At 40.0% G+C, this 13,885-nt stretch overlaps 1 long non-coding RNA gene across 2 annotated transcripts in view; it reads right to left on the bottom strand.

The window, feature by feature from the left end:
• LOC119563697 overlaps positions 1-13,885 on the bottom strand; it is a 114,056-nt gene that overhangs the window by 98,191 nt on the left and 1,980 nt on the right. For both annotated transcript variants that reach the window (XR_006285300.1, XR_006285299.1), the window contains exons 2-3: positions 13,230-13,321; positions 11,399-11,521 (exon numbers count right to left, since the gene is read on the bottom strand). This is a non-coding gene — a long non-coding RNA (uncharacterized LOC119563697). The remainder of the gene's footprint in view (positions 1-11,398; positions 11,522-13,229; positions 13,322-13,885) is intronic.

The raw sequence follows: 13,885 nt of genomic DNA, 5'->3' as shown, positions 1-13,885 counted from the left end.
GTGCTAATGTGGAAATTGGAGGCTGCTGCTTCTTGAGAGCCCTGTACAATCAATATTCTTCTTCGGAGTTTAGTATCAGATTCAAGGGGCACTGCCAAGGCTTGTAGGCCAAAAATTAGATCTGCCAGTTTTGTATTGCAAGCGTGTATATGTATGTTGCAGTGTCCATGTTTACCTTGTCTGCTCTGTTCTTGTGAAGAAACAGGGTATTTTGATTCACAAGAACTCTGCTTGTTAGGCTGCAACAGGACTTTATTAACATTAAGTGAATTAGGCAGGAGTAAGAAAACAACACATAATTTTGTTTTATTATTCCTGTAAATTTGAATAGACTGTCTGCTCACAAGAATAAAGCTGACAGGCTGAGCCTATAAATCTTTAGTATTAATTGTAATTGTTTAGAGTTTTTTTTAAACTTTCAAAAGAAAGTTGGAGTCATTTTGTCTCGGGGAATGAGAATTACCTGAATACTTAAGAAAATTGCACTCCCATAAACGGATCACAGCCTGTACATTACGCAAACATTTTTTCTAAGAATAGCAGGCAAGATCCAAGCAGATAAATTATAGCACATTTTGACTAATACTGTTCTTGTTAACATTACTAAATGTCAATGTATGCATATTAATCTACTTTGATCCCTGAGAAGTTCTGGCTATAGTTTCAAGCCAATATTTTAAAATCTGGGTGTGATGCTGCCAGATGCCAGCTCTTGCCAAAGCTGCAGGCATTAGCTGAGAACTGATAAATTCATAGCTGGAGATTAGACCAGTTCACCTGTATGTTAGTTTTGTTCAAAACAGATATTAGTCTTATAAGAATGTATTTAGCATCTATGAAATGCCTGTAAATTGCTGCATGCATTTATCTCACTTGTGATGTCGGTATTCCATGCTATAAGAAAATATGTAAGTTTTGCTTTATAATTTTGAGAATGTTTGCTCTGAACTTGTGAATCCAACCATGGGAATCGTCCCTCCCCCCGCAATCCATAAGGACTATCAAAATCAGGTGGGTCATCAAGGAACATCACAATAAAAAGGATTGGTTAATGGCCCTATCATATCTTGGAAATGCTATGTGCAAGGAAGCTCATCCTATGGACTTGGAAGCTGAATGAAGGAACCAAAACAGTCACAGGAAAATTTTCCATCTCTTCGCTGTTTGAACTCTCACAGGGCCAGAGCCACCAAACTGAAGCCAGAAAACCCCAGGGGCTGCCTCCTAGGTCCACCCTGAGACACACTTTGGGCATGTTTATACTACAAAATTAAGTTGACCTATGTTAAGTCGACTTAAAGCCACCACAATAATTACTGTGGTTTTTCACGTCCATACTATTCTCCTTCTGTCAGTGGTGTGCATCCTCAACAGGAACACTTCCACCGACTTCAGAGGGGCAGTGTGGGGGGATCCAGACATGGAGCTCCCTGCCGGGAGCCCCAGAAACAACTGGGTTCCTGGCAGGGAGCCCGGAGTAGGGAGCTGAGAACCCAGGCAGTAGCCAGGCTCACAGCTGGACCCCCCCCCCCACGGTGACAGCCCCAGCTATGAGCTGGGGTCACAGCAGGGAACCTACCAGCCTTATTTGTCAACTTCACAGCTCCGCAGAGGAGCTGTGAAATTGAGAAAAATAACAGCCGTCAGCCAAAGTAAGTAATGCATTGCCCAAACAACACTGACACAAGCCCTATGCCTTTTGTGGAAGTGGAGTTAGATGTCTGTGTAGTAGGGCACAAGGCTGTAGTGTAGACACTGACATAATTAGTTCAGTGTGAGCTACCTTACATCAACCTAACTCTGCAGTGTAGACCAGACCTTTGAACTGAATAGTTAAAAAAAATCTTTAGATAGTTTATTACAGGATTGGCTACTGTCTTTGGTGTAAGATCTAGGGTACCAATTGATCTGGGGGAAGTGACTGGTCTCCTGGGACTGGAAGCAACTTGCACATGGTGTAACTTTCAGTGTAAGCGACCATTTCTCTGAACAGCTGATCGTGGTGGGCAGGAGGCACTTGGAGGGGGTGGGGAGCTGATCGAGCAGGCCCACCAGCAGATGGGAGGCACTGGGGGGAAGGAGGAGCAGCTGATCGGGAGGCTGCTGCTGGGTGCTGAAGTAGGGCTCCTAGAGCTACTTTTTTTAAAAAAAGTGATAGTGATTTTAGATGTCCATCCTGACATCTTAAAGAGACCTGATTTTTAAAGAGATGTATTCAGCATCTATGAAATGCCTGTAAATTGCTGCATGCATTTATCTCACTTGTGATGTCGGTATTCCATGCTATAAGAAAATATGTAAGTTTTGCTTTATAATTTTGAGAATGTTTGCTCTGAACTTGGACTCTGGACTCTGAGAATCAGGCACCTTTAGGGCATCAAATTGGGCTCCGAAACAATTCTATATTCAAAAACCACTAGTCACTTTTGAAAATTTAGGCCCAATCCCATGGTTAGGCATCTAAATAGTAGTGGTTTTCCAAGGCACCAAATGCCTATAAAAAACACTCCAGTCATTGTGAGCTCCAGGGCTCAGATCCTCAAAGCTACTTAGGCACCAACATACCATTAAGGATCTAGGGCCAGGTGCTCAGCACCTCTGAAAATCTGCCACTTTTATTTAGGCAGATTTAGGAGCTTTACATTAGGCATCCAGATTTAAAGTTCTGGTTGGTTTTAGCACTAGAAGAGCCTGTTAACATTTGGAAGTGGATAAATAACATTTCTATTTGTAAGTGTCCCAAAATGTAAATCTTCTACCCTTTATCCCAGGAATCATTCAGCTCCTCACAACTAGTTACCAATCATACTTTTGTTTATTTTTTTAGGGTTACAAGTAGAACAGAAACTTCTCAGTATAATATATTTAAAAATTTGACTATGTAATCCTATCATCTCCTTTCATAGAGAGATGGGTATAGATATGCTGTGATGTCTCCTCAATGCTCCATTATAGGGCCCACGTTTGTGTGTTTATGTAGCGCTGTCAGTGGGATTTATTTTTCACTGTTTTACTTTGAGCTGCTACTGCTGTGTAGATCACACACAGGTTTATTTATCCATTCTATTGATTGGGTAAGCTGGACAAGCTTGTGAGATAAAGTCAGAGTTGTCTTAAGTTTCAAAATTATAAGCAAACATAAAGTTAAGACATCTCCCAATGACATCTTTATTGTTAGCACCAACGTTGTCTCCCTGTTAGCTCTGTAAGAAATCTGTGTGCGCTCTTCAGTCGGGAGTTGGGCTAGGTGACTCACGTACAGCATATTGCCAAACAACCCTATTTGCAGTTTAGGGATCAAATGGATTAAAACAGACATTTTTACATGTAGATGCCAAGATGTTAGATCATGCTTTTCTCATGCTGTTAAGACATGACTACACTCTCCTCTGACAGACAAGACTCTCCATATGATACATTAACCGTTTATCCCTGATGCAAGGGCCTTGGATGGTACCAAATTCTCTCAACATGTTTCTGCAGTTCTAAGCATTCTTTATCTGATGATATGGTTTTCAGATTCTTCTTACAATTAAGTTTATGCCTGCACTCTCCTACTTCATTTTAAATATCTGGCTGTTCCATAGGATCCCACTTATGACCTCTGTTTGGACTGTTCTGTGTGTTAAATAAGACTTTAAGATTTAGGGTTACATCACTTACCCCCTTTTCCTTCCCCAACCCCATATAGTGTGTCTGGTGCCAAGAGAACAAGAAATCCAATGCACCTAAGCCTATTTGGAAGCTAGGAAGATAGCCAAAATAGCATTATCCCACCATATCTATGCACCTGTGTATGTCTTACAATCATGGAAGAAGGTATCAGTTCATTAGTTGTGCTCAAAACCAGCGCACACTAAATCTAATATTTTACATCTGACTGTTTCTGTCCAAAAGCAAAACATTCTCCAGGGCTCACCAGCCCTTCGTATCATGCTCATGTACCTGACAATAAAAGGGCCTGTGCCATATGTGAAATCTTTAAAACTTGTCCTTTACTTAGCTGGAAAACTTTGAAAACTCAGGGTAAGTTATAAAACATTACCTTGGACTCTCTAGGATGTGTTGTTTTAGATCATTTTAAGCCATATAAGATGTTTGGCAAAATAAATAAATAAAATAAAAAATACTTTGAGTCAAGTCTTGGCTTGTTAACCACATTGTTGAAAGAGCAGTTTCATAAGGATTTTTTTGAAATGGATTTGCTGATCCACTTTTTTCTTTTTAAAGAGTGTTCTTACTCTGAGTTTTTTGTGGGTAACCTGTGGTCCAGGTCATTACCTACAAGGGTATTTTTAAAACATAGCACAGACAGAAGCTGGTAATGTATTTCAGAACAGGGAGCTTTTTACTGATGGTTGGCAATGAAATGCATTCATTTGACGTCCATTTTAACATCTCTAATAGTTCAAAAAAGTTTATTTTTAAAGTAACAACCTTGAAGCTCACAAACCCATATTGTTCAACAAAGCAACAAGAACAGATAATTCTAAACAGATTAAAAAAAGTAAACAAGCAACCCAAACCTCACACCTTATGCTATATATAGTGATACTTAAATCTGTAAAGACACTTTACATCTTTGTGTAGCTGTATTTTCCATGTTTTCTAAAGTCACATACATTTCCAGAAATTATGATAGTACATACCCAAGTGACAGAGCCACTTATGCAGGCTCCCCCATTACCAAACTCATTCCAAAAAACTGGGTGTGGTTTAGAAGGCTTTAAAGTCAAAAGTGCTTCTCCAGCACTTCATAGGCTTTCTGGGAAATCACCTCTTAATTTTATTTTCTCATGCTCCAATGGAAGCCTTGCAGACCCTTCATTTTGTGAAAGCTAGTAAAACTCAAATGTCAAAAAGCAAGGGAAGTTAATTAAGATGACTTATTTAGCCTTCAAGAGACCCTACTTCAGGGTGTTACACCATCTTACAATAGCAATGGCTTTCTGCACCCACAAAAGGAACAGCTTCCTCAAAACACAATGAAGGTTAAATCAGAAGAGCACGGCCAAAAATCTGGTGGTGTCCAGTTTGCAGCAGTCAACATTAATTTAAAATCGGATTAACTGGTGAGCAAAGCAAGCAATATCATGAAAGGACAGACATTTTAGTGCAGTGGTTTTCTATCTGTGGTCCATGTATCCCTAGGGGTCCGCAGACTATGTCTAAGATTTCCAAAGGAGTCCGCACTTCCATTCAAAATATTTTAGGGGCCCACAAATGAAAAAACGTTGAAAACCACTGGTTTAGAGGATCAAATTACACAAGGGGGCATCACTCAAAAACAGCAAGGAGAAATCAGGACAACTTACAACTCTGGTAACTAGCATAGTAAAATACAATGTTAAAAGGTTACCTGCAAATTATATCTTAATACACCAGATATGTGCCCTTTTTGCTTCTGTATCATGTAAAAAGAAAGCCTAAAAGGTTATTTGAGAAGAAAAATGGAGTGAAGAAGGGTCTGCTTGTTTTTATAACGTTTGTACTAGACTCCCAAAGGAGGGTAGGGCGAGGAGCATGATGACACAGGATCAGCATGGCTCACCCACCATAAGTGGAGTAAACATTGGAACCAGTAAAAAGGTAGCTGTAGCATGTGCCCCCACCAAGAAATTTTGGTTGTCAGCCAGAAACACTCCTGGGATTCCTGTGCTATGCAATCCCTCCACATCCCCCTCCAATGTGCCCACTTCTTGAATCAATCATCTGATCTAAAATATAAGATGCTCTCATACACAGAAGTCTTTAGAACTACTTATCTGTACAAAGATTCTGATTTAGGTGATGCTCATTGACAGTTAAAAGCATGGGTGGAAATGGTGCTTGCAGCATCTATTAAGAGCATACACTTATCTTTCATCAAAATAGTTCACAGACTAGGGGTCTTATCAAACTCACTGCTGCTCCTGATTCTCAGATAACAGCAAGTATCTATGGCTGGCCTAGAGACTGCAACCATTCTGGCCTAATATAGACACCTCAAAGGTCATGAGACTTTTTAGATAAATGCAGCATAGGACAGGGCAGCTGGACTGTGCACTGTGTGGGGTATAATGCTATAAGCCAGAGGTTGGGTCTTTCTGAGTTGCTGGGGGGTGCTCGATCACCAGCCTGTCCCCAGCCCCACCCCCACCCCACCTCTTCCCCCAAACTCCCACCCCGCCTCTTCCTGCCCCTGCCCCATCTCTTCCCGCCCCCTCCCAACTGTGCTCCACCCTCAATCCTCCCCTCCCCCATGCACGCCTCCTGCATGCCGCTGAATCACGGTGGGTGGGAGGCACTGGGAGGGAGGAGAAGTTGTTGACCAACCAGGCCCGCCAGTGGGTGGGAGGTGCTGGGGGGCGGGAGGGGGCTGACCGGGGTGGGGCTGCCGGTGGGTGCTAAGCACCCACTATTTTCTTCCATGGGTGCTCCAGCCCCGGAGCACCCATGGAGTCGGCACCTATGCAGTGAGCACGTAACACATTTTGCACTGACTTCTTATTTGCTTCTGGGTACAATTCATAGGTCTGGTGGGGACTCTAATGCTCTGAATGATCTGAAGCATGGCTATTTGACGGTCTGTCTGACTCTATACTTTTTCATAGCAGTTCAAACCATCACCGAGGCTCTCACTGTCAATCATATGGTTAAAAATTGCAGGACCAGCCTTAGGGCTTTCTAGTTTATGTCCTCATCACTCCTCTTGGGAGTTTCACGGCAGTTTGAGTTTAGAAAGTTTTGGAGCATGACACAGGATTATTTTATTTAGCCTCAGTCTGACGTTTTTTCAGTTTCCTCTTTAATTTCATTCCTGAGTAAACAGTTTCTCCCCTTCACCTAGCCACAGTGGGTGGCTTTATGCCATATGTTGTTTTTTAAGGTCATGATTCTACAATGGGAATCCTTCCTGAATAAGAGGCCAAAAAAAAAGAAGAGAGGCATTGTGTTTTAGTGGATAGGGTATGGAACTGTGATTCAGGTATCCTGGGTTTATGCCAGTTCTGCCCCTGACATTTCTGTGACTTAGGGCACCTCTCTGTGCCTCTGTATACCCTCCCACTCTTTGTCGCTCTTGTATAGATTGTATAGTCTCTCTCTAAATAGATTGTAAACTCTTTGGTACAGTAATCATCTCTTACTAGGTGTTAGTTCAGTGCCTAGCACAACGAGGCCCTGATCTTGATTGGTGCTTCTAGGCACTAGTGTAAATTAAATAATAATAAATTTGTAGGTTTTGACCCTAAAAGCCCAATCCAGCAAACAAAGAAGCATTGAATACCCTTAGTCATATGAGTAGTTTTATTGAAATTAGTGGTATTACTCATATGAATTAAGTTTATCCTCTATTTGCAGAATTGGTCCTTAATGTATAAAAAGCAGTTAGCTGCCATGGAATAAAGTAAAAAATATTATTATAATTTAATATGGAGAATAGTCTAAAAAAAACCCCAAATGTCCAGAAATCTTCAGAACCTATTTTACAGACTGGATTTTATTTTGAGAAGACAGTAGTCAACAGAGAATAGAAAATGAAAATAGTCTATTTTTATAAACCAAATGATCAAGGCATTGTCTTGAAAGAGTTAAAACAAATATACTGAGGGATTACAAAACCTGGTAGAAAGGAATTGACCTGGAATTTCTCCAAAACAATTAGTTTGACACTCTGTCTCTAAAAAAGTGTTATGGCTAAGCGTGCTGGCTTTATATTGTAGTGGCAACCAGCTAAAATACCACTAGAGTTTACTTCCATCTTAAATTCATGAATAGAAATTGGGACAGAGTGAAGGGGTGTGTTTGGGAGAAAAGTATCTCAAATTTTTTTTAAAAGATGCTACTTCTAACTCACGACTTATTCTTTATGCAGTTTTTAAATGAGGACACTTAATTTGTTTATATTTTGTACTAACATGATGTTCTATTAAAATATTGATTTGTGATAACCAAGACTGTGCTTTAAAGTATAAAAGAGTGATTAAAATGCAATTGCCTGTGCTGGACCAAAGAAAGCTGCCACAGACCCCAGGCGTATCCAGTAACAATGCAGAAAACTTCTGGTTTGTTCTCTTATACTCTGCAATTGAAGCAGTCTGTCTGTGTCAAAAATTTTGCTGAATTAAAGCTATCATAAGCTTTCAGCATGAAAAATTATGAAAGAAGCTTGAATTCTGAACCATAACAGTAAAAAATAAAGTTCCTTCTGCAAATTACAACTTGGCCCAAGCTAAATGTGCACCACAAATACGGAGCATGAAAACTAACTGCCAAGCATTAGATGCCTTAGTTCCCTAATCTATGGTTATTCCCCTCCAAAATAAGTGGTCCAACAGTTGATTTAGAAAGTTACAGCATCATCACAATCAACATTATAAGGAGTAATGGCTCTGTGCAGTATAAACCCTAAATTTTTAACGGATATGCTGAATTCAGAGCCTATTGCTATCCCACTGTTATGCAACTACCAGTAATGTAGAGTGGCTAGGTTTGTCAACTTTATTTTGCGCGTATTTAGACAGCTGACACAAACTCTCTTTTAAAGGGATTGCTGTTCAAATGGTGCATATCTGCTACAAAACATGATATATGGGTCCAGATTTACCAGACTTTTAGAAATCAACACACAAGGCTATTCTTTCACAACAGTTAATCTAGAGGAGCAGCAAGAAATTATTTTCAAAAAGTTGCCTTCTGAAGCTGGTTTACAGAATCTCGTAGGTGTCATTATGCCAGTAAAAGCTGAGATCTGACAGATCTGGACCATCTGAAAAGGCTAAAAAAGTGACACAGTACACAAAACTATATTATCTAAAATGGATCAAGAGAAGATCCAGAGATCTAGACCTAGCACTGGATAGGGGCCCAAATACTAGCTGACTGCTATTTGCTGATTGTTTGCTTCAGCAAGCTGGCACTTACTGGAAGATATCTCAAGAGGCTCTGTCCACTGCAAACCTACTAACCTTCAGTTCTCTAACAGTTCCTTCAAATGTGATAAGAACTCTATATTCCCAATCTCTAAATGTACACATATAGTAGTTAAACTAACCATTTTCCTTTCCAAGATCAAGTAACAAGCAATTATCTTATGATACTGGCTTGTGTATTGTCTTCGGATGGAACACCATCGCAGAATAAACTCCCCGCTCCTACTACAACTTGAAATTCTAACAGCTAAGCTTCTTTTAAAGAATGCCATAATACTTCACATCACAGGCAACCCACCCTGTGGAACTGTGGGGCTACATTCAGACTAGAGGTAAATGAGTAAATTCAGACCAGCTTAACCCAGGTCTGCATTTGGTCATTAGTTTAACTCCCGCAGTCACTTTTACTCTCCTAATATTTTTAGATATATTCATTCATCAAATAGTGGAAGATCTTAGCCCCCATCACTTCCTTACTGTCACCAGGACAGACTGTAAACATTAGTAATCCTCTTTCCTTTAGTCCCTAGGATAGTTGTCTCTCAGTAAATGAGGCCTAGGTGACCTCTCTACAACATCAGATTTCTTTCCACTACCTATCTAATCTCAGACCAGAACCTTTCATTCTTCACACATGCCCTAAGTGAGTTTAACAGAGGCTTGAGAATGTTGCATTTTAGCTACTGGAGCTGGAGGCAGTTCCCTTCCAGTGGATATTAATATTGTGAAGGTGTACAAAAAATTCAAATTGCAGTTCAAAGGAGCCATCCATAAGGTCACAATCTTGCCACCTTCATGCAAGCAAAGCTCCCACTGAAGCCAATGGGATCTTTGCCTACATAGCAGTGACCAAATAGGGTCCTAAAAGGCAGTAGTCTCAATGTTTATTTCCAGAAACAGTGTACAGTGTATTTTTTTTTTTTTGCTATTTTCATTCAGCTATGTCGGTACATTTTCTTCAAATGCTTTCCTGACTGCTTCAAAATAATAAAGAGCAGTTAGACCTATTGTGTAGCGTCCCACTTCACTTCCAGCAACCACGATCCTTTTCTGTTAAAACAAACTGATCATCTGCTTGGGTTACTACTAGCCTCAAGAATTACAAGGAAAGGCTGGATTCTTTTTAAACTAATCTCACCCCCCAGCTCTATTGTTTGACTTCTTTCCTTGCAAAATTCTACTAGCTCTTCCCTCTACCCATTTCGCTCCTTGTTGCTTCTAGACTTAGTCATCCCTGATTAAAAAAAAACATTTCTTGCTATTCTAAGACTAATTGCTTCCTTCATTCTGTGCCTAGTTTTTCTGTGTAGTTAGCACTCTTCCCTGAACTATGCTATAGACACTATTACATGTGTATGGAGAACATATTGGTGCGACATAATGACATGCTGAAAAAGCCTTTAATCACAAGTGGCATGAGTAAGTTATACAGGTCACCTCATCTGAGTGCTGATAAAATCTTCGTATCACCCCATACAATCATGTATTTTGTATATTCTATGTACACTGCAGAAATTAAAACAACTTTAGGAATTGTTTACTCTTAAATAATGGACTATTTGAAGGCAGATACAAGCGGTGTTCTAAAACAGACTTAAAATTTTCTATTCTAAAACATAAAATACCGGGTCAGAGTGACTTATCTTATCTCCTTCTTATGGCATAAAGCTCTTTTTTCTAGCCCAGAAGGACTGTAAAATATTAAAATCATGACTTTTTAAGCATAAAAAAATCCCTGTCGCTAGCCCACGTTTGAATCTTTTCTGTTCTTCACCCACAATAAATATTTCACATGGCCTGGCAATTTATCCTGTGGATGTCCTCTCCATATATTATATATACGCACCCATATAACCTAGACTATCCAAACTGTTACATCTTTTCAGTGTTTCCTATGACATTTGGACAGAGGCTTTACTTTATATGTATGAGTACACACTACATCTCCAGTCTCTCCGATCATTAACTCTTACTTACAGTTTCTGGAGAATTAAATATTCAAATATTGTTAATATTGCACCTCTGAACACTAAAATTAAGTTCAAATAAGACTCTCATTCCACATGCTGATGTAACATCCTTTTTGGCTATATTATTTGGCACAATGTCTACTTTGCTGTTAAGATATCAAATAGACTGTAACCCCTTCTACTAACAAAGGGGTCTTCCTATATTCTAATTTGTTGTCAATCAGTGTTTCTCAGTTTATTGTTTTGCAAGATAACAAGTGCAATATTGCTCTGGCTATAACTGACTGAGGCTGAGAGACTGGAGGTACTGAGGATGAGTCACTGCAGCTGCAGTTCTTTCATTTAACAAAAGCAAATGCTAAGCAGCAGACCTGGGAAGTGATTAGACAGAATGATTAATGACTTTCTGGCCTGGTTATTTTAATGTTTTCTATGCCCATCAACATAGCATTTGGGTGTATAACAAGTTGAAAACAAGCAACACATTAAATTACTCTTAATAGACAACACTAATACCTTTCCTCTCTTCTCCAGGAGGATGGGTGAGGGCTGGGCTGCTGGCATAGAGGTGGGAGCTATTTCTTCTCACTAAGATTGGGCATCGGTTCTTCTCATTTCCTGCTTTTCCTGAACCATGTGCTAAGGAAAAAGGAGAGTAACTGGCTTGCAGGAACTTTTGTCAGCAACAATACACTCCAGCTGCTGTCAGCAGCAGCCAGGATGTATAAATTCAGTTACTTGGCCCTTGAAGGCCTGAATATTGCCTATGGGAGACCTTAAAACACACTTTATATTTGATTTGATAAGGCCATTCCACTTTAATGAAGGATTTGAACCATGATAATTTCAAACAAACCATATGCAAGCCCATGGTTGCATACTCATCCTGAGCAGAACTTATTCCATTTTCAAAGCTGTTCCTAGTGGAATTTTTTTTCTGGAACCTGGAATTAAAGTGATGCTTGTTCTTCCATAACCGTGCCCAGAAAGCATTTGCAACGCCTTGCTATTTCAGAGCACTTTTGGAGTTTGAGGTTTAGGTGTTTCTGGATGAGCCAATGTCTCTCCTGGTAATATATAATGGCTGTTCTCACCAGGCCCTTTAATTGGAGGACAATAGGAACGGTCTTGCTGAATGAATGAACTTTAAGTTGCCTACGTTTTGGATACGTTCCTTGTGTATCCTGGTTTTTTTGTTCTTTCTAAAGCAGAGTAGTCCTACCACTACAGCAGAGAAGCTTCAGCTGAGAAAGGGACCTAATGGGCCTTCGTTGCCTAAACCAGAGGATTAAGGGCTGGATCCAAAACCCATTGAAGTCAATGAAAAGACTCTCATTGATGTTAATGAGATTTAGCTCATGCCCTGAATTCCGGAAAGGTTTATGGGAATATGTTATTTTCCTGTGCTCCTGTCACCCCTGCTCCATTATGTTCTTAAATTCCTCTTTGGGAGAATTACACCAGTGCCTCTGTCTCAGTTATGGCATATTCTCTAAAATCAGCAAGTTGGTCCTGACACAAAACTTGGCAGTTTCACTCCATTGTTATAGGCAGGAGCACAGAGGAACATGAGATATGCTGCTATTGTTGCTTGGTTGAGCTGGGTAGGAAGGAGAAACAGGTATAGGAAAGAAATTGCTTATTTTCCTGATCGTCTCGTATCTGATTGTCTCTTCACTATGGTTCAAGAGAATATATGTAAGATCATACAGTAAACAGGATTAAAAGTGGAACATTTACCTTACAATCACGGCAACAACCCAAAATACTAACATTTATTTCAGTTGCAATAAGGTAAATGCTGTTCTAACCTTGCCTAATTCATATTATCAAAACTTCATAATGCTGAAAAGATTTTCCCTTTCTTGTGTATTCAAGAAAGCAAAAAATTATCTGGCCTAAATGCGTCCTTTACAAATTGAGCAGACAAAGCACTGGAAAACATAGTCTAGGGAATAATCCTACACTGGTCAGGTGGGAATGGACTGAGACAGTTCACAGGTTGCTGTACGTGTACCACGGATGGTACACAAGCTGCAGTAGGGTGGTATGCAGGTATAAGCTAGTCTGCCACACAATTCATGTCTGCGTAGACCCTGCTGCAATGCTCTAAAAGTTCCCTAGTGCATCTTCATCTACTCCCATTTCAAAACAGATCAAAGCACACTGGAGAACATAGTGTGAGGCAGCAGGGTTCACAAGGACACTATCTTTCACTAGACTGCCATGCACTACATATACATCCCAGCTTGCTACAAACTAAGTGTTTGTATAGACTAGTCTGATGTGGCACTCCAGGTCTGAGAATCGCTGGACTAATATAACAGTATAGTGAACATTAACTTACCCACCTCCTCAAGGCCTGACTCCATGGATGCACCTTCTTTACTGGTCCAGTACTAGCAGGGGAAACTGCCATCAGGACTCCTGGAGCCATTCCTGACAGAAGTTTGGAAAGAGGAGAAAAGAGATGGGGAGTCAGTGTGGTCCCTATGTGCTGGAAGAAAACATAGTAAACTTTCCTGACCCTCTGTGTCAGAGTAGTCTATGCAGAGGATAATGAGGCCCAAAGGAAGTTTCTGCAGCTGGGAAAATATAAAGAAAACAAGCTGCCTACTTGAGTACACTAATCCTATAATTTCCTGCATCTCGGTTTATTTTCAGTACTATTTCTGGAAAAGCTTCCTTTGGTCCTGAAAGAAAAGAGAGGCAGGTGGGTATAAGGCAGTTTAGATAGCCTTACCAGGGGAGTACATAGCAACTTGACATATACATTTCAGGTCCTCTTTCTTCTAAATAATGAAGTTAAATTTAAAACAAACTACTTTTAACACCTAAAAAAGGCTGTAACATGCATGTTGAAACTTGCCAAATCTAAGGTTCAAACAGCTGAAATAAATGAGTTGTTCAGTACATTTCCATTGGTTTTGGTCAATATTAGGTGATTATGAAATTTAAAAAAGACCCTTTTCTTTAAAAATGCAAGCCTCTCCCGCCTCAATC

The sequence above is a fragment of the Chelonia mydas genome, chromosome 12, assembly GCF_015237465.2.
Source record: "Chelonia mydas isolate rCheMyd1 chromosome 12, rCheMyd1.pri.v2, whole genome shotgun sequence".
Taxonomy (NCBI): Eukaryota; Metazoa; Chordata; order Testudines; family Cheloniidae; genus Chelonia; species Chelonia mydas.
This window is presented reverse-complemented; position numbering and strand designations above follow the sequence as displayed.